The 27,645-nt window shown below is 43.1% G+C and overlaps 1 protein-coding gene and 1 long non-coding RNA gene across 11 annotated transcripts in view; one reads left to right on the plus strand and one right to left on the minus strand.

Moving 5' to 3' along the window:
• Positions 1–446: 446 nt before the first annotated feature.
• LOC121073801 overlaps positions 447–27,645 on the minus strand; it is a 37,479-nt gene continuing 10,280 nt past the window's right edge. Inside the window, exons 3-7 of one of the 2 annotated variants that reach the window (XR_005821951.1) lie at positions 27,297–27,449; positions 8,050–8,150; positions 1,306–1,464; positions 1,043–1,168; positions 447–723 (exon numbers count right to left, since the gene is read on the minus strand). This is a non-coding gene — a long non-coding RNA (uncharacterized LOC121073801). Of the gene's footprint in view, positions 1,169–1,305; positions 1,465–8,049; positions 8,151–27,296; positions 27,450–27,645 lie in introns of both variants that reach the window. The other variant, XR_005821950.1, reaches the window with a different exon arrangement.
• The window catches only part of NTNG1 (netrin G1), a 156,804-nt gene continuing 153,958 nt past the window's right edge, over positions 24,800–27,645 (plus strand). For 2 of the 9 annotated variants that reach the window (XM_040565176.1, XM_040565168.1), the window contains exon 1: positions 24,800–25,034. The gene's annotated coding sequence lies outside the window, so the exon portion shown is untranslated. The remainder of the gene's footprint in view (positions 25,035–27,645) is intronic. The other 7 variants (XM_040565173.1, XM_040565172.1, XM_040565169.1 and 4 more) reach the window with 6 other exon arrangements.

Here is a 27,645-nt window from a genome sequence, read left to right on the forward strand (position 1 = left end):
GATACAGAAGGCAACAGCAAGACCTTTCTGTGTCTGGAGGAAAGAATCTGTTGCCCCTGTCTAACCCCTTCAAGGCTTGCAGGAGCTCTCACCAAGGGAAGGGGACGTGGGCACCAGCAGAGTGGCCCAGCCTGGATGAGAGCTCAGCCTCCCCCCGGCAGCACACAGCCTGCCGCAGGACAGAACAGGGCGCTGGGAGACTTCCTGGGGCTCCTCTCTTACCCAGCCCAGGGTCTGAGGCTGTAGCTGTTCCCTGCCCTCCTGCCCTTTCAGTTGAGCTCTGATCCCTCCCCACCCACTTTCCGCACACCCCTTACTGCAGATGTGCCAGTACAGTCCAGGGAAAAGCTCATTTCTGTCTACTACAGCAAAGATATCCAGCAAAATTTAAACTCTCAAGCTAAGTAGAATATATAGAGAAATTTATGTAAATAAAAGCTGGATTTGTTTTTATTTTTTCTTTTCCTACTGAGGAAGACAAAGTAGTGGCACAGGGGCTACGTGAACTTCACATGATGCATTACTGCTCATTACAGAGTACAATTCAGCAGGGAACACCAATCAGGCAGACCATGTGAGAGGCAGAAGCACCATTAGCACCCGAACAACAGCTCACAAGGGTGAGCCTCGAGACTCTGCCAGGGCTGGAATTCAGGTGCGCAGCCTCCTTCATCTTCATTATCACATAGCACAACCACACACCGTTGTAAAAGGAAGATCCTCCTGCCGAGACAGACCGCAGATGCAAACATAACTGTCTATGGAAATTAGCAAGGCAAATAGATCAGCAGAGTCTTACACAGGCCTGTGACCGCTATTATATTTGGCTGCAGCAGCTTTCCTGGTGGATAGCAAACACTAAGTGAAGGGAAGAAAAAAATCTATTGCACCTTCTCTGTCAGTGAGCCATGTGCAATCTAGCCAGTAAATAGCTGAGCTAATTCACAGCTGTCACATTTTAAAATGCCACTGAAGTGCAGAAGAGAATGCAGAAATCCAGAGCCATGCATTGTCCCTGATATGCAAGAATACTACTACCAACCTCTGGTCCTCTTCTGCCAAATGTCACTGGGCTAATATGGCTGATAAGTGTAATTCAGAAGGCCAACTGTCATAGCAGATGAAATGCATGTTTTCTTCCAAGCCTTGTAATGCAAATCAGTATGTCCTGTTGAAAAATGACAATTTCAGGTTTCCTTCTTGCACTCGAATGAAAAAGGTGCTGGTTCTCAAGACTTGCAGAGTCATACTCTATGCACAGGCCAGCAAGGGCAGATAGCTACACTATGAGCCTTGCTAATTTACCTTGCCAACACTCTTCACGCCAGACCTAGAGCATGTGGGGGGAGGTTGCGTTGTGCTGAGCCTGTCAGCCAAGGTGCCCACCACAGGTCTGATGTACAGTCATGTCCACTGGGAAGCAGCTGAAAGCACAAACCCCTTACACATATGTTGCTGAACAGCCTGCCGGAGAAAAATGAAAACCACGTGCTTGCTGCTAATTGGGAATGCAATAAAAATCTACGCGGGGAAAAAAAAAAAAAAAAAGTATATTTTTGCTTCTTGTAACCTTGTCAAAAAGCAAATGTCATCTGCTTTTCCCCGCACACGAAAATGTTGGTAGTGTCTTGTCCCTGGTATGGCAATCTCTCAGAAAGCATATTTAACAATATAGGAGTTTAAACCTTTGCTGAAACCTTTTAAAAAACGTCACATACAGCTCTTCAAAGCTCCAATCCCAGAGCCTTCCTAAGGATAATGAAGGAGAAGTTAAATCAACTTTACTCTGGGATTACCTTGCCCCTCCAAGTCTCCCCTTGGTCGGAAGTAATTTATTAGAAGATTACCTCCATTAAAAACAATTCTCCATCCTCCTTGGAAGCATTTCCTTCCAAAGAGAAAAGAGATTATGCTAGACTTTGAGAAGCTGGTTAATCAAAAGGACATCTGAATTAATTTCTCTAATGTTCTTTGCAAAGTGCTGGCATCACAGACAGTCGGTGCAGGTGTACAGACAACCATCCTGTCCATTATTCCTCTATTTATTACAGATACAAATTCACCCTCCACCAAAGCTTTGCACATCACACTGATGTTAATAATGTCTCTGAAGTTTCAGTGGTAGGTGAGCTGTCTCATAAACAGCAACTGCTTTCAGTTTGTGTATTAAAGTGATTTACAGTATAGCGGCTGGAGTTCTCTCCTGCATAGCTATATAGGATAGTAAATATTACAATATAGGAAAGTGTTAATGAATTCATAAAGTATGCTAGCAGACAGGGTCAATGATGTATTTATTATCTTAAAAAACAGATCAATCTGGCCTTGCTAGAGCAGAATAAAAGGTGGTTCTTCCAGTAGTAACACGGGAAATGTGTTAGCCTATGATATAGAGTACAAAAAGAGTTTAAATACCAAGTTTTCTGTGCCAAGGAAACTGTTTCACAGAATGTATAATTTAGTCCCTTAAAAGGGTGAAGATACCTTTCCTATCTATTTAAATTATATCTATTTCATACTCAAGAGCAATAAAACACTAAGTCCTTGGCCTGGGGGGAAGCAAAACAAGGAAATGTTTGCAGTCTTCCCTAATATATTATTAAGCACATACATAGTGGTCATCTATTTCTAGGTACTTCATGCACTCTACCGCTGTTCTGCAGCCTGCTCTCTAGATTGCACTGCCTCTGGTAGCTGGGGAGGATCAGCGTGCCCATGCAGAAAGAAGCTGCTCTGCCCAATGGGAGCAGGCTCCCGGCCGCCTGCCAAGCCCCACAGGTTCCCAACACATTCTGGCTCCAGTAAGATCTCTGAGACAATCAGAAACTTTGTATCAGCCAAGAAAGCAAAATGTAGAATACTTTGATGGTAAACCGACTGAATTTAGATGCATTGTCTTTTTTAAAAAATCAGACAATATTTAAAGGATGATAGAATTCTAAATTCAAATTTCCCACACACGTGCACTGAAATCAGTGCATCATTGCATCCAAATAGAAAATTCCCTATTTTCTTATATTCCTTTTTACTATTCTGCGGTATGAGCTGTATCAGTGCAGCATCTCTCTGGCATTTCAGATGCATGTTCTACCTGCCCTCCTCTCTCCCCACCCTCCAAATACACTGTCATTTACAAAAGGAAGGATTTTGATTAATGAGTTCTTCCTGCCAAAAAGATAGCCTTGCAAGCAGCAGAATGAAAATAAGTTAGATTGTATGGAGCCCATAAATACAATCCTTCTGCACAAAAATATCCAATTAGTAGCAAGACCTACTTGCTTATGAGTCACTAATGAATACTTCTATATGCTGAATATTCATATCTTTTTGTTTATGACACCGCCTCCAAGCTTGACCCCCTGTCATCATATCAGAAGGATCAAAGCTTTAAAAGAGGTATTAGCAATTTCTTCAATAGCTTTTTTTAAACAGCATGGAAAAACTATTGAACCATGACTGTTCGGTCAGAGACAAATATTGAAATTCCAACACATCATTTCTTTGGTCCTTCAGTGGCTGAACACATGAATGCCACGTGTTTAACCATATACGACATTCCTTTAGAAAAATGCACAAATTGTTGGTTATTTAGGTCCTGGCCATGCAGTGAACTCTTTGTGGGCAGCTTCCCTGCACCCACGTGGAGATTTGTGGGTACAGACAGCAGAAAAGCCAGGTTTTTTCTTGTAATCAAGAAGAATTTGCTTTTAATTCACTTCTAAAAGGCAGTTTGATTCCATACAGATTAAAGATAAACTTAATTAATACATATATTATTTTTCTACTCTTTCTACTAACCTTATAACTGCTTTTTAAATTATGTACAATCTACTCTGTTTTTTTAAAGTGAGGCAGTTACCAGAGTTGGGCAAATGGCAATTTTTTTTTAACTTCTGGTGGCTGATACCATTTGGCTTCTGGACATCGCTACCAACAATACCACTGAGTACCACGCTAGCATTAAACAAGGGGTCTGTGGACTTTTGCAAGGAGGGAAGCAGTTTGGAAGCAGTTTCTTTCTGCTTCTTAGCCTTCCCCTGCATAGTCAGGATGAACTTTCCCCTGCCCATGAAGGCTGCAGTACCAGATGAACTCAGCTGCCTTGCCCTCCTGCCTGGAGTGCTCCACTATAACCCCTGTGGTTATAAGCTGCCACAAGAACAGACTGACTCTGACATGCAGCACCCTTGCTCTTCTCTGCCATTTCCCTGGGGTGAGAAGTACAGGCCATGGAAGAGAGGGTTGAAAGGAGAAGGGGCAATGTCTGTGCCAGTGCCAAGCAGAACAACCAGATAATGACCCAAGAAAGAGCCATAGTGAAACAGGACTGTGCCATACATACCCTAACATCAGCACCCACTTTTGTTATTGCTTGATATTGGATATGCTTAAAATCACCATATCACTATGGGATTAGCACACTCCCAGGTTTAGCAGAGCAGGGCTGGTCATGGTCACTAGCTTTGTCCCGGTGCTGCACACAATTCTTGTCCCATCCAGAAAGTTTCCAGGTTTCCAGATTTAAGTCCAGCACTTCAGCAGCTGTGACATAGCAGCGTGGCCATTCCTGGAGACATACACCACTGTTCACCTTCCCCTCAACTGAATCAGAGGATTTTAGTGCAGTCTGGTTCAACTGAAAGCACAGCAGTAAGATTCAGATGCTTTCAGCTGGCCTCACTGCCTAATAAATGAATGCTGTCAAAAGGAATACAGTTCTTGTTATTTTGAGGCTTGCATAGGGTCATTGTATGATGATTGTTCCTTGGGGTGGGGGAAGCAATTTTTGTGGTAGATTGCTCCTTTTAGATATGAGAAGCTGTGTAAGGCAAAGGATGTTAAAAAAAAATAAAAATAAATAAAATGTGCAGAAAATACTTTTTTTTTTTAGGCTGGAGGAAATACTTTACAGTGAGAGAACTAAACAGCTCAATCTGTTTATCTTATCAAGAAGAAGATTGAGTGGTGAGTAGATTACAACAGATAAGCACCTCATGGGGAGAAAATACCAGGCACTAAAGGGATCTTTAATCTAGCAGGAAAAAAATATAACAAGAAGCAAGGGCTGAAAGCTGAAGGCAGATTAATTCAATCTGAAAATTAAGAACATATTTTTAACTACAATTTTGGTGAGTTATTGCACCAAATATATTGAACTGGGAGATACTGAATGGTCTGAGAGAAACAGCAGATTTGCCAGGCCAATACTTTCTGGCCCTACACTATGAATTTTGGAGTAGGGTGGGAGACTGGGAAGCATTCTGGTTTTAGAAAGTGCAGTTCATACTTCCCATCAAAATAAAACAACTTCATTTTCCTATGCTTGATTCCTTTCTTCCACTGGTCTGAGAAAAAAAGATATTGTTACATTTACTAATTAAGAATGTTTCAATAGCTTCAATAGCATTTCAATAGCTTCAATAACTTCAATAGCATTGAAGTATTTTCATGCACATTTGTATTATGACTCCTAATGAAGTAGCATTTAAATAATATTTTAGTAAGTATTGGGAAGTACAATTTTCTTCACATACTTTATTGGGGACTATTCTGTATCTACACACGTTTCATAGTAACAGCAGAAGGAAGGTGGAGAACTAAAGCTGGAACTAGGCAATGGATGGTTGTAAAGATCCATGGGACAACTCGAAGGGGCAAGAAGAGAGTGGAAACTTTATGAGGTTGGTGGCATGTTTTGGAGAAGCATGTTACATGGATGTCACAGAAGCAATGGTAACAGAAGAACTAGGCAGAGATTAATTTCCTCAGATAGTTCTGACAAGTTTTCTCCTTCACCCTGACCTCAACTAGCTCCCACTAAGCATATTGCCCGTACAGGGTAGAAGCAGCAGAGCAGTGGCATTTTTTCCCCTCCAAGTGGAGGTGTATTAAGGGGAAAGGCCACTATCTGAATTGTCCTTTAACTTGGGTTTCATTCAGAAAGACACCAAACCCTTGTCATCACAGCATAGGACCAAGTATAATTGCTCCTCTCTCCTACGTTGACATTTTGTGTCGGGTACCCTCACTTCCCGAGGGCAGGGCTACTCTGTCCTCTGCCATGTGCCCCTTGTGCCCTGGAGCAGAGACCTCAGGCGTTCATCTCTGGAAGTGGCTGAGATGCCCCACTTGGCCCCCACCGCATCCTGTAGGGATCCAGCCACCTTGCCCTACCAACATGCCACCATGCCTGGGATGGGCAGGGTGTCTCACACCACACCACAAAGCATCACAAACACCTCATCCAGGTCCTCATCTCCACTGGGCTAACAGAGCGATGGCTTGGGGATTTCCTATGTATCTCACCGATCATCTCCTGATCAGGCACTTCAGCAAGACTGATGGAGAAAGCATTTTTCTGATGTGAAAGCAACTATCTTTGTGCATTTTCAGTTCCAGATCTCTATATTTACTGGAAAACCAGCACTGAAAAATAAAGCCTGTATAGAAACTGACTGTAGCACTCCCCGTTATGCTATGGGTAAAAAGCTATGAAGCTACCAGTATTTACCTTGGGTTTTATTCTGCTATTTACTGTAGATTTCAGTTAAAGCAATTGCTCTGAAAACCCACATGCCAATTAGTATGTTCTCAATATAGTGTACATTTCTTTAAAATGCACATGTGCGACAAAGAATTCAGAGAATATCATAGGGAACTGCTACTTTTTAATTAGAAATTTCATTTAACTAAACAAAATATAATAAACTCAATTATCTTCATTTTTTACAAAATAAACTGATAGACACTGGTACTATTACATTCCTGTAAATGAGAGTAGGATTTCACCAAGTACAGCATAAAAAATCTTAATATTTACTGAGGAAACAAGGAAAGGGCCCACAATGTGATCGTCCATCACTACCCCATCAAACAAAACAGATACTTAGGATATTATCTGCAGTTTTGCCCAGTTAACCTGATGGGTGAAGGAGCTCAGTGCTTCAGAACAAAACACAGCAATCTCTCAACTCTCCATTAAGATTTCTGATACTTCTCAAGAAGGAAATTGCATACACCAACAATACAGTTTAGGTAGCTACCCTAGGCGACAGCCAGGAAGCCAGGAATCACCAGAAGACATTTGAACAACACTGGAAATTGTTCATAGTGAGAAGTGAAATTGTAAGACTTACTGTGAGATTTAATATTTCAGAGAAGACAAACATTTTAGATGCTGTATAATGGTGTGTGCAGTGTGAACAACTCTTAAGTGTTCTGGTTTTTAATATCTATAGTAAATGCCTTTTACTAATCAGCTTAAATAGTGATTTGAACGTCCTGTGGAATAAGAAGTCCTTTGAGGTCAGGCAGGACCAGGGACTTACACCGATAGACTACATCAACTGAAAGCAACAGGAAGAGAAGCTTCTCTACCCTGATGACACATCAAAAAGTTCATCTGCGAAACAAGATTTAAAGAAAACAGGAAATCGGAAGTGTAGGCAAGTAAGCAGCTATGGGATGAGCACAGGTTTGACTAAACAGAAGTCCTGTGCATTGGTGAGGCTGAGGCAGAGCACTGGGCGTTCAGATCGTTCAGAACAGCAGGAGCAGGCTGAAGCAGAGCAGCCCATTTTCATGGCCACTGTTGCAGAAATGAAGGGCTTTACTAAAGTGTGTACTGGAGACAACTCAAATTGTCTGCAATAATACCATCTCACATATTTGACACAGAAACCATGAGATATTTAAGGAAAGCACAACAACGCAGAGTGCTGCTGCAGATGTAGGCTCACAGGCAGTGAAACTCTCAGACCCTAGTACAGCGTTAGGCAGAGAACTGGACGATGCTTCTGTTAGACTGGCTTGGACCCAGACGACAAGATGGGGGAAAAGGTCGCACCAATGAGAAATTAACCACAGGAAAATCATTACCAACATTCAGATATGTAAAACATAGGTAAAAGTCTGGAATAAATGATTTTGAGGATTACTCAGTTTAATTCCATCTGTAGCTCTGCCTGTCATCTGATTTCCATAGGTTAGAAAATATCAGAGAAAATTGAGCTAAAAGCTAGAACTGCAGAAAACCTGCCTTCAGCTTACTAGATATGAAGAGGAACTGCAGGAAGTAGACAGCCATTGTCCAGCGGGGAGAAGCTTCCAGGGACTTGAGCACAGTTCAGAAATTCCTTTCAGCGTAACAGCTGACATAAAAGATGGGGATTAATCACAGTCGCAGAAAGTAGCATGACAAAAGATCGTGAATCTGCAAGGGGAGAATTTTCAGCTGGCTGATTTTTACCAGCAAAAGCAGTTGCGTGGTGAGCTGGGCTCCCAGCTGAGCAGAACCAGTGCTGCTGCAGCCCAGAGGCAGGGTCGGCGTTATGGGAACCGGCACCGAGGCAGCCCGCAGGGAGGACGCAGGCTGGAGGCCCTGGGCAGCCCTCTGCAGCCACACCTGCTCCGATGCACCGTCTGCTGGAGCACCAAGGCTCCCAGGGAGGGGAGGGAAAGCAGGACATAAGCAGGCTATTGCTCAAGTTGTCATGGAGTTATTCTCTTAACTATCACTAAGGTGACTTCCTTATCACTGCCTATGCAGCTATTTCTTATCAGACCCCTATTCTGAACAGTTTTCTCCATCTCCTCTCAACTTTAATTTCATTTGGCTAAAAAAAAAAATAATAATCATAATTTGAAGCAGCGATATTCATTTCAAGAACAGTTGCTCCTTGCCCATCTATACTTTTAATGTGTTACTGATGAGTAAGGCTGAGTCAGATTTACAATTAAGATATTTGGTCATGCAATTAATGATGAAATTATCTGAAGCATGTGTTAGTAGTGCAATTTTGTTCCTATGGAAGCTGACAGGAGTTCTACTTTTGACTTCAGTGGCAGCAGAGCCAGCCTAACAGTGAGCAATTCAGGTTTTTACCTTAAAGCCTTTTTAATGCCATGAATAGCACGCTGTATCCTTGGTAGCATATCTTTGAGGCTATCTGTTGGCATGGCTTAATTATCCAGTATCAGTTTTCAATTACAAGTATATGAATTCTGACAAGGTTGTTAGAAGTCTAACAACTCTTCACCGAAAATGTATGAGCATTCTCTGGTGTCCTTAGGCACAATTTTTTCCTTCATCACAAGAAAATCTGACCTCTTTACTGGCATTAACAGTGACACTGTAGTTCCTAAACTATCATGTAATCATGTGATATATTTCCCTGGAAAAATAGATTCTGCTTGCTGAGGTATTGTCTGACAGTTCAACACTCAAGAATCAGAATGCTAAAGATATTTTAAGTCAAATAAAGCTTATGGTAATAAAGTACAGTCTGGTATATGCAGAGAGGAGTCATTGTCTTAAGCGTGAAAATAGAAGTAGAAAAAGGACTATAATTTTCTCTTAGTCTTATCATGTATCTTATTACATCTTCCCTGAAAACACAGTGACAGCGAGACTGGTTTAGAGTAAGCCTTTTCCCTGACTGCAGTCCTGAAGTTCACAGCAAGTCCTGGTGTTTCCAAAGCCAGCACTTTTCTCTGCTTAACTACAATGAGAAAAATTGTACTGGTAGGAGCAGACTACAGAGAAAATCATTCTTCTAGAGAAAAGTTTCCTGATTTTATTATTATTTTCAGCATGTTTCTATTTTAAAACTCCCAAATGAGAAACTTATAAAATACACAATGAAAATTGTCAGACCATTAACTACACTCAAATGCAGTACCATTATATCAAGACTTGCAGATGCTCCTATAATCAGCAAAGTAACATGATTCAGATTAAACAAGGAAGAAGAGATTCTTTGAAATCTTTTGCTCCTGTTTCCAAATATTTAGCAAATGCAGTTTTAATGCTGCAAATTATGTTTCTTTATGTTGTTATTTGCCTGAATTGGATGCTGTGACAGCAGTCTGCATTTCATAAGGCATGGTTTCCAACCAGCAAAATCTATTCTCTACAGGAAATATGCTCCACTTATTCCAAATGTTCTGAGGACATCAAACATGTTTGTATAAACATGCTGGATCATAATTGAGAGACTTGCTAGTACTCAGAATTTAGACAGCACTTTACAGCTTCAAGGTGCTGTACAAACATTTAGCTGATTTATTAATTAAATTTTCTAACTAGGGACATAACCTAGATTTAGTTGGAAGAAAGCTGTGGATGTAAGGAAGTTGGGTAGACAGGTTTATCACGTTTACATAAAAAAACATACCAAGTTTTCACAGAACTTCCCTACAAAAACAAATAGGTAAAACTTCTCAAAAGATATTCCAATACTGAAATCATTGCGCGAATATTATCTGAGCTTTACTGCATTTTCCTCCTGGAATCAGCTCTCTGCTTCTCTAGCGCAGATGTGAGCTGACCCGAGCCACAGCCATTTCTAATATAATATATTTTAAATTCAAAATTCAAGTTCAGAGGACAAACCATTGACTTAAGTGTACTGGACTGCACCATTAACATGGGAAAACTGCAGTTGTGTACATACATAGACAGCATCTGTCCTCTTCAAAGTGCTAATCAAAAGCTCAGATGTCCACCTGAGTTCTCCTCCTCAGTGACCAATATGAGATTCCCATAATCTCTGATGCCCTGAGAAGCTTCTAATCCCCGCTCGGCAACCTAATGGGCAGCTGTACTGAAAGGTCAGCTCAGGCCACCAGGTTGAGGTTTCCAGAGGTATTTGGCACTGGTCTCACCAGTTTCTCCCAAAGCAGCAGAGAAGCTTACCACTGAATTCAGTAGAACCCAGATGAATTTTAGAAAATTTCTACCTGTCAGTCATGTCCTTCCCTACTCTACAGACTAGAACACTGTGAACCAGTAGCCTCAGTATTATAGGTCTGGCTTCTGGTTTTTATTACCACACTAGGGGATATTTTCAAAGACTCAGTTAGGAGTTATGACCTAGATTTACAGAGATATTTAGATTTGTAATTCCTATTAGCTGCTTAATGTTCAGCGACATCAAGAACCTCATTGCCCATCTCTGGCAGGGTTCTTGGTACAAGCTGTTTCCTTTACAACTGAATTTTGCCCAAACTCCAGAACTGTTCTGAGTCAAACACAGTATAGCTACAGTCATCTGTCCTCTATGGGTTTATGTTCTGAGTAGAGGTCTCTCATCTGACATAGGAGTGTCTCTGCATCTTATTATTCTTTCATTGGCACATAGTAAATTGAGCCTTGGCAATAGCAATACTATAGGGAAATAAAGATAATTAAGAAACATAAAGCATGTCACTCTTCTTGAACCCAGTTGGAATCTTGGTTTTGTGTCTCTCTCTTGCAGGATTATGAGCCTAGTTTTAAGTCTATATTCTCATAATTTTACATAATTGACCATTTGCAATCTTCTATAATCTAAAATGTCTAATAACTATGCACAGAAAGTGAGCCTTTTCCATAATATTTATAAATATTTCATATGAACTGGAGTTAATACAATTTATTTATAATGCATGGGAGTCTGCAGTGGGTTTATAAAAATAATGGGTGTTAACATGCAGTCATGATTTAATAATCAGAAACTAATTTCTAAAATACATACGGAGAGTGGCTGCTTCCAGTAATCGGTAATAGGATTGAGAGGTGCAGATATAGATGGATGACTGAAGTATGGTTAATATACCATACAGGGTAGAGCAAAGATGGCATTAACAAGAACTTCATCCTCTCTCTTCTCTTATTCTTTTCAGTATCTGCCAGGACAAAACTAGAATAGCTTCTCCAGAAACTCTTAGGCAGCTGGATGCATTCCCTCCTCCTGCTGACAGCCACTGTGGTTGTGGATGTCACATGTATTACATCACCGTGGTGCAGTAACACCAACCAAGGATTCTCACCTTCTCCAGAAGCTGCCCAGGGGCCATCAAGCTACATAAACCATTAGCCATCTATGAACTAATTGATTCAAAATTGTTAAAAGGGAAGAAAAGATCTTTATCTGCTCCACAGTAAATGCCTCTCTCCCTCTCTCACCTGATACACCAATGTTGCTTAAGTGATTCCCATAACATTTTAGAGATCTGCATTACAGATGGAAGAGAAGAAATCTATGTGCAGGAGAAACCAGATGAAGTTATCAGATTGACTTAAGAGCATTAACACAACTGAAATGGACCTTCTGGTTTTCATTCGCTGTGAAAAAAGGATGCAGAAATAAGGAAGTGGATGCACCTGATGACGATAGGAAGACCACAGCTGCAGTGAGACAGCCATGCAAAAGTTATCCTGCCGAGCACCATAGCAAGGGAACAGACCTCCCACGTTAATGTCACTTTTGACGCACATCTCAATTCCCTTCCCATACTCTTTTAGCAACCTGAGTATGCAAGGTGATGGAGCAGCAATTATTCATGCTGCTAGATGCTAATTCCTGTATTTGGGGAAGGGGGGAAGAACCTTAACACCAACAATTATCCCATGAGACCATTATTTCAGTCATGCATATGCTTCTTCCCTGCAGTTCCAGCCAAACATTGCTTATTATTCATTACAAGACTAGCCACACTTTCTATGACGGTCCACTGACAAAATGACTTTAGATTTCTTCACAATTTTTGCACAGCTCAGCATCAATAAACTGTGAAATGTATTAGAAAACGATGTTTTTAATGGCTTTATTTTAAAATACGTTTCAGGTCATTCATGTCGAGAAATGCTTATCTTTTGAACTCTCAGATTGCTGGGCTGAGTAAAACAGGGCCTTAAAAAAAAAAAAAAACTATTTCAAATCCCCATTTTAATAGAACTTTATATACATGTATATATATATACACATATATATGTATGTAAGAATCTGAATGGAGTAAGCAGTTATTTCAGGGCAGCTGGACCAAGTTTCTCAGAAGTAAACGGGTGTTCAGGCAATGACTTGTGACATGGCAGGACTCTAAATACTTCAATTCCCTATTGAAAAGGACGTCATATTTTCTGTTTGGTAAGATATCTTGCTTATTTATTTACAAGAGAATGTAATTACAAAGACAAAAGAACCCTTAAGAACTAATATAAAATTATTCCCCTAAGTAGAGTTACCTACAAGATTCAGCATCTGAAGTTATAAGCTGTACTGCCTCAACTCTCATAAAGTATTTACCGCATTCTTCCCTCTGGCTCATGGTCTCCCCTGAACCATTTTGCCTGGTGCTGGTGCCCACTGTTTGTTGTTCCAACAGGGTCACTTTAGCTTCCAATCAGAGCAATGTGGTTTTATTTCTTGTAAAAATTTCATTTAGATCCATGCCACTAAATATCTACAAATCTAAAATAATATATTTATGATGCTATAAATAATATATATAAAAGAGTTGTAATATATATTAGTTAAGCCCAGAATGTTTCTCATTCTGGATATTATCTGTGGTTACAGCTATCAGGTGAATACTATGAAAAATGAGAACAAATATTTTAGTTTATGTTCTTACATATGTTGACCAAGCTGTTTGTGCTCTACTGCTTCAACAACCAACTGTCTGTTCTTCACATCATTTTAATTACCATTTTTCTATTTACTTAGAGAGGCATGGAAAACTGGACAGTCAGGAGGATACACATGGTCAATATTTATTACAGTTATAGCTGATGTCAATTCTGGTCTGAGTTAGATGCTGGCCAGGACTGGAAAGCAGTGGCCAGACTACTCGGCATGACAGATCCTAAACGTCAAAATGGGTTCTCCAAGGTTTCAGTCACTGTAAACCTAGCCCCAGTTTGTCAGCAAACAAGGCTGTGGAAATCAGAGAGTGAAATAGGGTAGACGGCCTAAGTGGCCATCACATTACAGGCAATCTTCGGAAGATCCAAATCTGGGCTGTGCAGATGTTAAAGATAGTTATAGGCTTAGCATCAGCTACAAATGGATGCTAGATGCATCCCCTTGGCATTTAACTTCTGATTTCAGAAGCTTTTCTCTCTAAACTTTTCTCTGTGTTTGCGCATTAGTCTAAATATTAATAATATTTTAATTCTGTTAAAATATTTGCCTTTTGCAGATCCTTTGACCTTTCTCTTTTGCCAGCAGACTGTGTCCATTACCCATCATTCCGCTATTAACAAACACATTTCAGCTCGATCCAGTTTCGCTTTTATGGAATTACAAGTGAAACCTCCAGGTTCGTGCCTTTTGTCCTCAATAAATGCTTTTGGAGCATGGTTTAGTGAGTACCCATCATCTCAGATCCTGAAATCAGTTCTTGAACCCCTCACAATGTCCGAACTCAGAAGATGGGAGGGCTTACATGCACCTCTCCACTTAGCCACAGAAACTTTACTCTTAAAAGCCCTGGATCATTAATCTACTCTTAAACCTTACTCTTAAATATTGCTCTTAAAAACCCTGGAGAATTACAGATCTCTTAAAACAAGCAAAAGAAATCTCATGAGAGGCACTGCCGTGCTGTCCCATCTCACGAGCCAACACAAGTCCACGTTTAGATGGGTCAGACCTCCTCCTGCCTTCCCCATCCGCAAGATCTTATTCATGCCAATGGCCAAACTCCTCCCTGCAAACAGAAACCACCTGCACGTGCAGTCTTTTGTTTCTTGGCCTTCTCTGCTCAATTGATCTTGCTCAGGAAGAAAACCCTGTCCAAGCACGCCGGACTTCTCTCACTCCAACTCCAGCAACAGCTGTTGGAGACATAAGAGCACCTTCCAACGCCAGGAACAGCCCCACCAGCTCTCCTTGGGCTTTCATACAAAATGCATGCTGGCCCTAATGAACTGATGCATCTGCATGGTATGATTTCACTTAGGGATTTTTTTTCCCTTTGCCTTTTTTTTTTTTTTAAATGGAAACCAAAACAAGTGCAAAAAAGCAGAGCTCCTCAAGGCAGGTGAGCAACTACAGCATTTCAGGTAATCAGAGTTCAGGCTGAAATGCCAGTGATCCACACGGATAACCTAGCACACTTTTCAGACAAGAGAATACCACAATAATGGTGCATATGAGAATACATCTACAAATGTTGCTGATCAAACTTCAGCTCAATAGATGTTTTACTTATCAGAGTAAACATATAAACTTTAGCATCAGCTTAAAGCCTTTAATCATTTAATTCATTTGTTCATCCATTCATCTTTTCTCTAATCTGATCTATCAGTCTGGTTCTCCAACACAAAAACTATTATTGCAGCAAATATCACCATTTTAATTTGTAACCAGTGTCCTAGACACATCCCATAAAATATTATTTTAATCCCTTAAAAGGAAAAGAGGATTTTGTCATGAATAAATTGGACAGTCTTGCACATTAAATATAGTGATAAATGTCTTGCAATGCAGGTGAAATGTAAAATATAAACAAATGTTGACTATAGGAATGTGAAAATACTGATATTTATGTTTAGTTAGTAGACAAGTCTGCTAAAGAAAGAAAACAGTCAGGGTCATCTCGGCCCTGACAACCTCTCTCTTCTAGCAGAAGGCTGAAGGATACACATAAGTGTAAGTGAGAGGGGAAGGAAATAAAACCAGCACCTTTCTCAAAATGAGTTGAGAAGAGCTGTCTCTGGGCTACAGAGACAGTGCCCAGGGGACTGCTCACTTGGAGCCTACCCATAAGCTTAAAGGCTCCTGGTTAGGTTCTCTTTTTAATGAATTTTCCCTAATTTAGATCTCTCCTGTGGAATGAATCCTTTTGGTGCCTGCCTCATATCCTTGCACTTAGGGAAGCATTTGCTTAGACCAAATGCCTACTTTTCTGTGCCTGAAGTGCCGTGAATGCAATATGTACATTCTGTTCTCCACAACTTGGACTTTTTTTTTTTTGGCAGAAAGGCCAGCTGTATGACAGAAAAAAAATCTGTAAGGACACCTTTAAAAAACCTAAGCCATTCACATTATGCAAAACAGTGCAAAAAGTCGCACGTGCACAATAGACACCGTGATCATAATTCACATCAGTACACTGACTGCTTCAAACCTTCAGAGCTGAAAACAAACAAACAAAAATCCCATGTCACATAAAGCAATAGGTTCTGTCCATTCTAACAACTGTTTTAAATCCAAATTTTCTCCCAAACTTGCTTTCTGCTTACAGTGGAGGCATTTGTAACAGTTATTCATACATACGCCACACACCAGAACTTCTGAGGTTAAAGTAGATGCTTTTGGATTAATAGGCAACAGCTTGACCTACAGCTGCACTTTGCTCTAATCTTTATCATGTGTCTAAAATGCTAATCTGCAGTGTACCACCCAAAGGGTCAGTGAGAGTTTCTTGCCTCAGACCCGGTTCTGGAGGCCCAAGACAGTTTTCCTTCTCTCTTCAGCTTTGGGGCCCACTCTGGGTCTGCAGGACCCCAGTGCAGAATGCTGGGCAGCCAAGGCTCCAGCAGACGGCGTGAATATGAAGGAGAAAGTAAGGCTGAATGCGCACGCTTGCTATTTATGAGCTGAGTCAAGACATTCTCTTTAGCACTAAAATATTCCTAGTATTAGAATAATGATTTTCTCTGTAAAAGGAACAATACTGAAAAATAATGTTGTTGGTAGTGATTTGAATATACATTGAGAGACCGTTCTTTACTATAACATCAAGCTGAAGATCTTTATGGGCTATGCAGTTAATCATCTAACAGGACTGATTCATCTGTTTTTCACAATCATGACACATCCTTCAAATTGAGAATGATGTGCAGCTTTGTTTTTTCAAGTAAACAGATGAACTATTGTTTGCATTAACTTATAGAGTAACATTGCTACCAATGGAAAGTCAAGATCTTTTCTTTGAGAAAAAAAAGCTGTTAAAGTGATTAAAAGTTAAGCATGCACATGGACATAGAACATTTATAATGAGACGAAATAGCACAGTACCTTTTAATTTATTCCCACCCAAACACCATAATAAATAAGAGCATAAATGCATTTTGAAAAAAATGTGTATGAGTTTATAGTTAAATTTTAGACATGAGGAAAAAAATAAAATTACCAATGAAAATTCTTTCCAATATTCTGTTGTGTTCAGTATCAATTTGTCTATCGACATCCAAATCATTATTTCCAATAAAACCAAGCTGATGCAAACTTCAGAAATAAATGAACCTATCTCATCTACCAATCTGTGTAGAAAACCATACCTCATGTTTTAAACTACAAAGATGTGTATATTGTTTACATATTTCTGCTATGAATCGTAATTCAATCTGCTAAAATCTATTTTGATGGGCAGATCCTATGCTATAAGCTACTAAAGCAATGGAACTGACCACACTCTTAGTAAGAGAATCAGCTTTTCCATAAGTGAAATGCTTGACCAAACTTCATTACAAGTTGTTAATCTGGAGCTGTGGAATTCTGCTCTAACAATTATAGAATGCTCTTAGTTTCTGTTTTGCAGTAAAACAGCAACACAACAAATTTAATATCAAATCCAGTCAAACAACTAATGTTTAGATCATTTTAAACTTGAAAATATAATTAGTGATCTTTTTCTTTACCTAAAACAGTTGGTTAGTGCTGCCCTTTACTGGTTCGCAATGGTATACCACAAATCAAAACTAATGGTTACCTGACAAAATGTGGTTCAGCCACAAGGAAACTAAATGAGTATCCTTTACCTCTCTCTGCAGGAGTTCCACACTCCTATCAAATGAATACCCAAAAATACCACTTCATAATCCAGTATTTCCAAGCTACAAATGCTTTTATATACTTATTTCTCGTTTTCATTTGGAGGGCTGAGATAATTTCAAATACTATCATCTGCCAAATTCTCTTGAGTTTTTATCTCATGTCAGAGTGTGATTGTAATTCATTCCTGAATGCTAAATTATGCTCTTCCTCCGTGAAAGAAACTCATCAACAATAGAACAATGAAAATCATCCCTGGAGTGTTTATATTCAATATAAAAATACTGCTCTGATTAAAATTGTTACTAATAAGTAATGTCCATATTTATGCATGAACGCATGGGTGATTTGATAAAAAAATAAAATGCTAATTTGCCAGACATAACTTTTGACCTGCTGAGTGAACAGAATACAGCTGGTTCTTTAAAATGGCAAATATAATTGTCATTGTATCCAAACATGAAGCCCGATTTGGAAACTGAATTCAGGAGTGGCTGATTACTTCAGCTAGCTATCACTGCCACAGCCTGTGACATACTATGAAAGCTACACATCTTTAAAAAGCTATTTTTGAAAAAGAAAGATGTTTAGGTTTGTATTAACAACTAGAGGATATCTGACAACAGACAATGAATTATTGTGAATTACCGTATGTATTACATTTACCAAATACAACCTTGGATGTGTAAGTCTAATCAGAGCAGTAACAGGTTCTGTATGCAAATGTAAGAAGCAGTCTCTGACTCAAAGACCTGGCAACTCTATCTGTTAAAAAAAACAACAAGCACATGAAATATTTTCAAAGTACAGTGTTAAAAGATTGAACTCTTATTTCAAAAACAGGTTCGATATTTTTGAACAAATAATCCATTCCTTTTTATAAGATATTATGATTAATATTAAGTTTGAAAAACGCATGAAGCTTGCGTTGGTGCTGACTGCTTCTATAGAACATTTCCTAAAAGCCTGTTTATAATTGAAACAAACAAACAAACTAAAACAACTTTACTGTGCACATTCCTAATCAATTGTATTGACAGCTGTACCCTATGGTCATGCGCGTAGGTGAGGAGGCTCACCCAGGACTGGGCTCAGGTGCAGTGGTGGGAGCCTCTGTGAAGCTCTGTGCCTCTGCGGATTTCCAGGAATAAAAGAGTGCCTAAGCAGAAGGTGAACTGAACAGAGAGAAATTCAGAATACTGGAAAAAGTGAAGCTTTTCCTCCAAAGCACTTCGGACAATACTGTTCGGGGAGTTTGCCACTGTACAAATGGCTGAGTCAGTCCAGCCTGGCTACTCTGAAACCATCGCTGGCAGGGTACTGCACTTTCAGGGCTTGGAGCCCTGAACAGCAACCAGACTTTTATGATCCTTTTCTTCTACAGAATGCATAATGATAGTATGAAAATGCTTCAGACAAGTCTGCTTCATCCTTTCTCTTATTTTATGCTGGAATATGAAGGTTTACCTTTTCTGGAAGGTTTGGACAATTTCTGAGGACACTCACATCATCCACACTGCTAACCACAGCCAATGAAGTGAATAGTTAAACCTTCACCAAAGATGAGATTTATACAAATTTTTCATCACTAGCTTGGTTAATGTTAATGAAGGCAAATATAAAAACTATCGTGTGCTTAAAAAGCAGACAATAAAAGTCTTCCTTTTTCAGTGTCTCCTTTGGTGTTAGCATTTCCCTGGCTTTCCCCTCGTCAGCTCAGCCTACCCTGGAAAGATGACTATTTCCAGTGACATTTTGTGAGCCACTGTTACATACAGATTCACTGAAGATACAGGCAAACTACATTGTGTCTTGCACCTGAAAGAAATGTTAAAATACGATCCAATATGCTATTGTGGGTTCGTTTGCACAGCTACAGCTTTCGGAACAACTGGCTGTTGCCTGCTGTGCTAACATGGTAGCCAAGAGCAGTAATACCATAACTGAGAGCAGGGACACCGCCATCCTCCAGGTGGGCCAGCCATCACAAGCAATACAACCCCAAGGCTTTGTCAGTAGGTTTTTCAGCTACTGCTGGCTCCTAGGAAATGATGAAACCTAAAAATACTGGGCTCTGAAGGATCTAATCGATGAGGGAAGGGCATATCTAGGTCTGCTACCCTGCACCACTATGATATCCTTTTTCTACACCACAGGGAGTCACTCCCTGTCAAACTGTACAGGAGGAGTGACTTTGACCCCAAGGAGGTTGGTTCCTTCTTTCTGCTGCGGAGATGAGAATATATTCTCTTTTATCTTGTTTTCCTTTCCTGCTGGGATTTTCCACATTCTTGTCTATATTTTGATTTAGATACAGCTGAAAAGATTTTGGTATTAGCCACTTCCCTTTTTTAATAATTATCAATTATTCGTGTTTTGAAAAAGCAAAGTGTGAAGTATTTGTTATTTTCAAAGGAAAACATTTATTTTAATGGCATATCTGTTCACAAAACAAATCATCAGTGATTGAAAATAGAATGTACGCTACCACTTTCTGAAAGTCATTTACAGCACAGAAAGACCACTTTGGCAGACACATTTATGTCTATACAAGATTAGATTTTGCATTTATTATGGGCATGTGGCATATTATTAATTATTAACACCAAAAATAAATGTTTATGTTTGCAGAAAAACAAGCTGCTAAATTCTGAGAAAATATTGTCAAGGATTTACACATTGTGTCACGTGTGTTGTGTAAATGGGAACAGCAGAGTTTCAGTATTTATTATTAGAACAAAACATTTTTCATCCTGCAAAAGGAAATCCAGGCTGTAATTTACCTGCATCTCTAAATCAACAGGTCTGATACTTAAGAATAACCCTTTGTATATCAAATACTTGACTTTGCTTTCTCACCAAAAGCATAGCTCGTGGCACTCCTTTGCCCTCATTCCCTACTGAACTGCAAGCGAATTACAAAGATGCTTCTCCCAGAAGACCTGAAATGCTTCCTTTTCTATCCTAGACCCAAGGAATGAGTAATGGGGCTCCACACCCTGCCAGCAGGAAAACAATGATATTCCACTGAAAAAAATCATGCTTATTAGATAGTCTCTCTCCTAGATTACATGCATACCCAATTTCACGATTTCAGACCAAGATGTCCTGTTCAGAGAAGCTCTTGAGTCTTGAAACATGATTGGGAAAGATCTCCTTTCCCTCGAAGGAGAAAAAGTAATTATCAAAGCATATGGAAATAAAGGAAGGAGTAGGATGTCAGACTCGCATCTCTCTTTATGTAGTGCGCATCAGTGCAACATCATACTCCCAGCTGGCCACACAGATTGCCTTACTCATGGGCTGGAGGGCTTTGCAGAGGGCTGCATGCCTCAACCAGCCTTTTCCATTACAACTTTGCAGTGCTGCTAGTCAGGTTTAGCTCTGGGTACAGCACTGTGATGGAAGCCCTGGTCTAGACAAAGCACTTGTAGCTGCCAGCATTTTTCTGTTCTGCCATCCATCCCACTCAGAGAAAACCTTTTGCAAACTGTACTGTGATGGAGGTTTCAGAGCAAGGAGTGACACTGTTTTCAGTAGACTCTCTGTCCCCTGCTCTTAAGCTGTGTTGAAGCTCAAGCGGTGCCAAAACTCTGCTTAGGGGATGTCTGTGTTTCTGCTGCTTCCCCAGACAGACTCAGGATTTGTCTCCCTGCCTGCACAAGTGCAGAAACCTCCTGATTTTGTCATTTATCTCAATACAGTTTTCCAATCATTCTTCTGGAAGCGACGCTGCTGGAGGCACTGAAGGTGCAAGCCCAGATCAACATTCAAATCCTTGCCAAGCAATTGACTTTACAGGAGGTTAAACAACTGTGGGCAAAGCAGCAATAAAGTGGACAGACCAGCTCTGCCTTTGGGAGAGTTGCTCTGCTATTTCTACCTCAGCCTCAGCACAGCAGTGGTGGCAGGGAAGGGGCAGGTCCAAGTCAGCACTCCTCTTTCCCTTGCCTCATGCACTCTTTGCCTGCTGCTTTGCAAAATCCCCTTCAGCTGTCTGAAAAGAGGTCAGAAACGTGCATGCAATGCACTGGAGGAGCAGACCAGCACGGGGAGCAGGCACGGCGGCACCAGGACGCTCTCCAAGGAGCGGGACCTTCCCTGCTGCTGCTCAGCCCCAGGCAGCTGCACCCACTCCCCACTGCCCTGCTTCCTGCATGGCCCCATCAACCCCCTTGCTCTGGGCCAGGACTCACATCATGCTGTATCTGCAGGTGTCACTTCAGGCCGCAGATACTGCCAGACTGAAAGGCTGCTTGCAGGCAGGAAAGCTCCCCGTGCCTCTGTTCACACTTACGGGGACACCTACCACTGCAGGCAAAGGCAGCGACTGCTGCTGCCCAGTGCAGCACGCCCGCGTTGTGGGGAAATGCATTAATAAAATAATTCTGCTGTATCATTAGAGGTCAACACAGCCTATAGCAGGTAATAAAAGATTCATAATGGCACATGAGGGGATGCAGTGAATGTCCAAAACTCAGCTTGACATCATGCAGAGCTTGATTAGGTTTAGGGCTCGGTTTCAAACTCGCCGTTCAGCTGTTGTTTCACAGAAAAGTTTGCAATCAGCGATAACACCTCTGTACTAGCAATTTATGCTGCTTCTAGTAGAAATTATGCCTTGTAGCAAGCAGTATCCTAACATGCACAGAAGCTTCCACGCTCAGGCTGGGTAATCAAAAATTAATCCATTTCCCTGATTCCGTTAGGGGCCAATACCAGCTATTACTGAGAAGATGGAAGAAATACTGCTGGAAGCACTTTGAAGATAACACGTTCCTAGTGCTGTAACTTTCCATCCTTTAGTGTTTAAGGACTGGCTAAACCTTAATTTTAGCCAATTTCTACCCCAGTAAAGCCGGTAGTGGGACCTGCAGTAGTTTATACTTCAGTATATATGGTATATATTCAAACGTTGGTTAACTTTCTGTTTTTGTCCAAACATCAAACCTCCTCTTGGAATCCTGCTAAAATCCAGTCCCAAGCTGCTGCAGCAGTGGGTCCCTCAGTCCATTTAGGTATGAACAGTCATCACTCACTACCAAGGGGGCTCTTAGAAATTCAGTGCCAGGATTCATGCAAATATTTTTGGTTTGAATATAAAGGCATCATCCTTTCTACATCTGACTCCAGCTTATGACGCTAACAAGTACAAAAACAACAGAGAAAAATCTCCTTGCTGCTGAATTTCATCTGCTTTTCCAACCTTGCAACAGCATTTGACAAAGAAATTAAATCAGACCAATTTTTCCTGATGAGCTTCACATTTGGCTGTGAATTCTGGCCACATTCTCTGACTGGGTTTGATTTTTGGCCATGATTTTTACCAGTACAGCACATCTAATCTCAGACTTGGTGACAGTGCACTCAAAGCAGCTGCTCCAGCTTTGATATAGAAGAGGCTAATATCACTAGCAGAAGAATTTAACGATGTTTGACACATCAGATGTCTTAGTCCTGCCTTAATTCTTTGTGGCCAGCCAGCCCCATCAGCCAAGCGATGGTGTCCGCAGACTGGCCAAAGGCTCAGCGTGGAGGACAGAAAGCTTCTAGTCCAGTAGGTGAGGTTTAGGACAGCAAAACACGCAGAGCAGCTGCACGGCGCACACTAAGCTTCGGTCAATGGCAGCAGGCTACAGCACCAAGCGCGCTACTACTGCTGGCTTTATTTTAAGGCAAAGAGATGCATGAGAAGGAGGCTTCTTCTCTCACTTCCCATATAAGACCAGCAAGCCCTCCTAGCATGCTCCCAAACCCTTCCCACTGCCGCAACCGCAGGCAGGCAGCCCCAGCCAGCAGCCAGAGGCACCCCAAGTGGGAGGCAGAGGCTCCCGTGAGCCACGGCAGGGCTGGCCCACCCCAACCTACCACCTCAGGCACTCAGCCTGGCTTGTGCAGCGCCCTGTGCTTCACAGTACAGCTATCCATCTGTCCTGTAATTAGGGAACAACCCATTTCTCCTGGCTGCCCCTCTCCTTTACAGAACACCCCATGGAGCCCCAGTGCCTGACTTGCTTCCCTTTCAAGTGGAAAGAGAAAATTACTCATTTGCACCTTCTCTCCTTAAATACCAGCCCTCGGGGACGATTTCCATGCGTTTGAAGGCTGCAAACAGAGCAAGAACTGTTTTGAGGGCTGAGAAACACTGAGGGTGGATTTTCCCACCCCTCTGATCATTCCTGGCTCGCCCATACAAACTGCTTACCCATGTGCATGGCTCCTGCCCTAACACAGCCACAGAAGTGCCAGCAAAGCAATGGGAAGAGCGAAGCAATGCCACTGCCTGGCACGCAGAAAAGGAGGCTGGGAGGAACTGGAAGGGATTGTTCGGACTTTGCTGGTTTAGCTATCTGATATGGAAAGAGGTAAAACACCCTCCCCGGTGGCTCCTGCCAGTTACTCACCATCTACCAAATCCCACAGCCCAAAACGAAAGCTGAGTTTCTCAACCCAACAGAAATCCACTGCCCCACTTCATTTGGTTACATCCCGGCAAAGCAAAAATACAAAACTCCTAATCTTGTCAAGCGAATACAACGGTACCGCTGCGTCCATAAACACGTTTAACAGCTCTCGCTACGCACATCACGCAAACCACCAGACAAAGCCACCTCCGGAGCGCAGCCCGTGTCCGGCTGCCCAGAGGTCGGGCACCAGGCGCGGCCAGCAGCGAGCCCAAGTCCCACACGGGACAACAGCTTGCGATGTGCCGCACAGCCTGGGGAAGCCTAACGGGGAGAACCGCGTTCACTTGAACGAGAGCAGGGGGGAAACCGCGCAGAGCGGGCACAGCACGGGCACCCGGGCAGAGTTTCCCCCGGAGCCCGGCGGGTCCGGTCCGAAGCGGGCGGCAGGAGCATCGCGGCAGCAGAGCCGGCGCTTTCCCTCCCCTCGCAGCACCCCGTGCCGCGCTCAGGCGGAGGAGCGGCGTTCCCCGGCCGCCTCCAGCCCCGCCGGTGCCCGCGCCCCGGTGCCGAGGCCGGGAGCCCCCCACCCTCCGTGCCCGGGGGCGGGGAGCTCGGCGGGCGGGGGGGCGGCGCGGCGGCGGCGCTAGGGCGGCGCGGCGGCGGGCCCGGAGGAGGGGAGGGAAGGCTGGCGCCGCCGCCCCGCTCGCCGCCAGTCGCGGGGAGGTCGCCCCGAAGTGAGGAGCCGCCGCCGCCGCCCCAACTTCGGCCGCAGCGCTCCCGGCTCCGCTCGCCCCGAGGCCCCGCGCCGCGGCCGCCCCGCCGGGGGCCGCCCCCGCCCCGAGCGGCGGTGACGGGCGGGGAGCCCCGCTGGGGAGCGCCTCGGCGATGAGCTGCCCGCCGGAGGACAGCGGCCGCCCGGCACCGCCCGGCACCGCCCGCCGCCCAGCGCCAAACTTTGCGGCCGCCCGGCGCCCCGGGCCAACTTCGGCGGAGGGAGGCAGGGAAGGAGGCGCCCCCCGGCTCCCCGATGCCGCCCCGGCGCGTCCCGGCGCCGCCCCGCGGTGAGGCGAGGGCGACCCGCGCGGTGAGTACGGCCCCGGGGGGGGCGGGGGGGCACCGGGGCTGGGGGGGGCGCGGCCGGGGCCCCCCCCTTAAATCCCCCGGGGTCCCCCCCGAGCCCCCCCGGTCCCCCGGGGTCCCCCCGGAGCGGAAGGGTGCGGGACGGGCGCCCCCTGCCGGCCGCGGAGCGCCGGGCTCGGAAGGGGCGAGGCAGCGGGGAGGGACGCAGAGGGGCCGGGGGGTGCCCGGCCGCTGCCCCCCGGCGAGCACTTGGCTGGCTTTTGGGGGAGAAGAAGACCCAAAGTCGGCTTCCAAGGAGGGTGGGGAGAGTAACCCCGATGGAGCGGACGGGGCGCTGGTGCTCAACCTGGAAACGGTTCCCTCGCGTCGGAAACTGCAAGTGATTTTTCTAAGCGCTGACCCCCCCAAAAATGTATCTAAAGGGACACCTAATGATGGTGAGCAGCACAGATGAGCTAAATCTGATAAAGCAGATGCTTTTGTACTCTCAAAGTTGGTCCATGTGCTTTTCTGGCCTGTACCGAATGCACTTTTATTGTTCCGCAATCAACTTTTCGATATTCTGGATTTGATGTGCTAGGAGCCAGCCTCGCTTCTGCAGAGATGTTAGCAGAGACAGTGAGTGAAACAAACGGTGGAGATGCTTTTAAAGAGGGAATAAATCACTGCCTTGCCTAAGGACAATGCGGCTCGGGATGAGCAGCTGGGGCCTAGGCAGCCAATCAAAACGAGGAAAACCCCAGCAGAACTTTCCCGGGTTTGATTTTGGTGGGTTTAGATGCTTTTTTTTTTTTTTTTTCCTGGATTTGCAACGAAAAATAAAGGTTGATTTCAGGCATGTTTTTGGAGCTTTAAAGGACGTTCACCAGAGAGCTTCCAGCAATTAGCAGCATTTTTCCAATAGACCCATGGACTGCCATCAAGCCTCAGCCCCGTGACGCTGATAAGAAGTGGCACCAACTTTCTAGCTACGTATGTGAAGTCTGGCAATAGCACAGAAAAAATTCAGGATCCGTTAGACTTCTGCTTTCGTTCCATTTTGACAGTAAGAACTTAGAATTTCATCAGGCTTTAGAAAGTCAGCAGCTCCCACCCTGCCTTGGAGGCTTGGTAGCCCTATACCCCCAGGTTCTGCTTTCTGAAGAGTGCATAATATTACCTGACCGGGTGAAAAATAACCAAAAAAGCCCCAGCCACCCCAAATGCTGACTTAAATTCAGAGAGGAAAAACTTGCACAACAGATTGAGTCTAGGTACAGAGATATTTAAGGCAATAAACCACAATTATAAAGATTCTAGAGGAAAACCTTAACGCAGCTATACACGAAGGCTTTAAAATTTAAATAGCTCAAGTGCCTTGGCTCCATATGCTGACTGCCGATGATACCCTGCAAGTAATGGCAGCGGTGGTGTGAGGTGTCACTCAGCAAAGAATGATGTGGGAAAACCCAAAATAATTTAAGTGCAGTGCCGAAACCCAGCTTTTTGGGAGCAGAACTCTCTATCTTATTTTCCTCAGCCAATAATTATTGACATTTTAAATTTCTCCTGAGACAAAGAAATCTTTTTCTGCTAGATAGTTGAATAAGCCTGATAAAAATAGAAGATAAGCTTTGTTTGGAGCAGGGTTTGAGTCTACAGGCACTACAGCAATTGTTTGGAGTATACTTGGATCTGAGTGTGATGGGAAGTGTGCATTAAATAGTTAAATATAGGTTCCATTTTTGTTTGCATAGATAACTAATTCTGCATAAGATGGGATGCGATTGTTACTATTTTTCAGATTGGAGCTGTGTGTGTACTGGGCTGTCAAGTTTTCTAGGTGTACCAAGGTAAAAATGTTTGGTTTTGATTAAATGTTGTGACATGCAGGAATGAGGATTAGTTCTGTTTTGTAATACCTATTATTTCATCAATTATAATTAATAATTGGCGTGGACATAAAGGATCTTTTTACCTGGGCGTGATTAGATACACCCCTCTGCTGAAGCTGGGATACAAACTTCCCACAGGGATACAAGCTGTTAGGGGTGCAAACTTTTTCCTTTGGAAAAAAGCGTTCTGCAGGCCCCCACGCTGTCAGCTGACAGCCCCCATTCCATGCATCAGTTAGGGATTTTAACCAGTTCTCCTCACACTGGCGTAAATCATAGTAACTGAGTCGGACTCTTGTTCTTACTCCTGTGTCGTGGCAGTGTATGGTTTATCAAATACCTGGACTGTAGGAGAAGCGATTGCTTGTTATTTTATTGCATTCTTCACATACCTGCTGTATGTCAGAATCGAAGGCCAGGAACCACCCTGTAACACTGTGCAGCAACTTTTCAGCAGGGACCTGATGCAGGAGAGGGACTGCAGAGCTTCCAGCTGATGCCTTTTGTGCCGAGGGAATTATCTGGGGCCGGGGGTTGGATTTTCTCTGTGATGGAAGGAGGCAGAGGGGGTGTGTTTGCTAACAACCCCTGACAAGAGCTGAAGTTCTTCACCAGCAGTAATTCTGCCGAGGTGCATTTTAGCTGGTTTGTAGAGAAGGGGGTATCTGCTCAGGCTGCAAAATGGAAATGCTGCATGAGGTCTGACTGGCAGCCTCACCCACCTGGGAGGAGGCCGCATGT

The sequence above is a fragment of the Cygnus olor genome, chromosome 8 (genome assembly GCF_009769625.2).
Source record: "Cygnus olor isolate bCygOlo1 chromosome 8, bCygOlo1.pri.v2, whole genome shotgun sequence".
Classification (NCBI taxonomy): Eukaryota; Metazoa; Chordata; class Aves; order Anseriformes; family Anatidae; genus Cygnus; species Cygnus olor.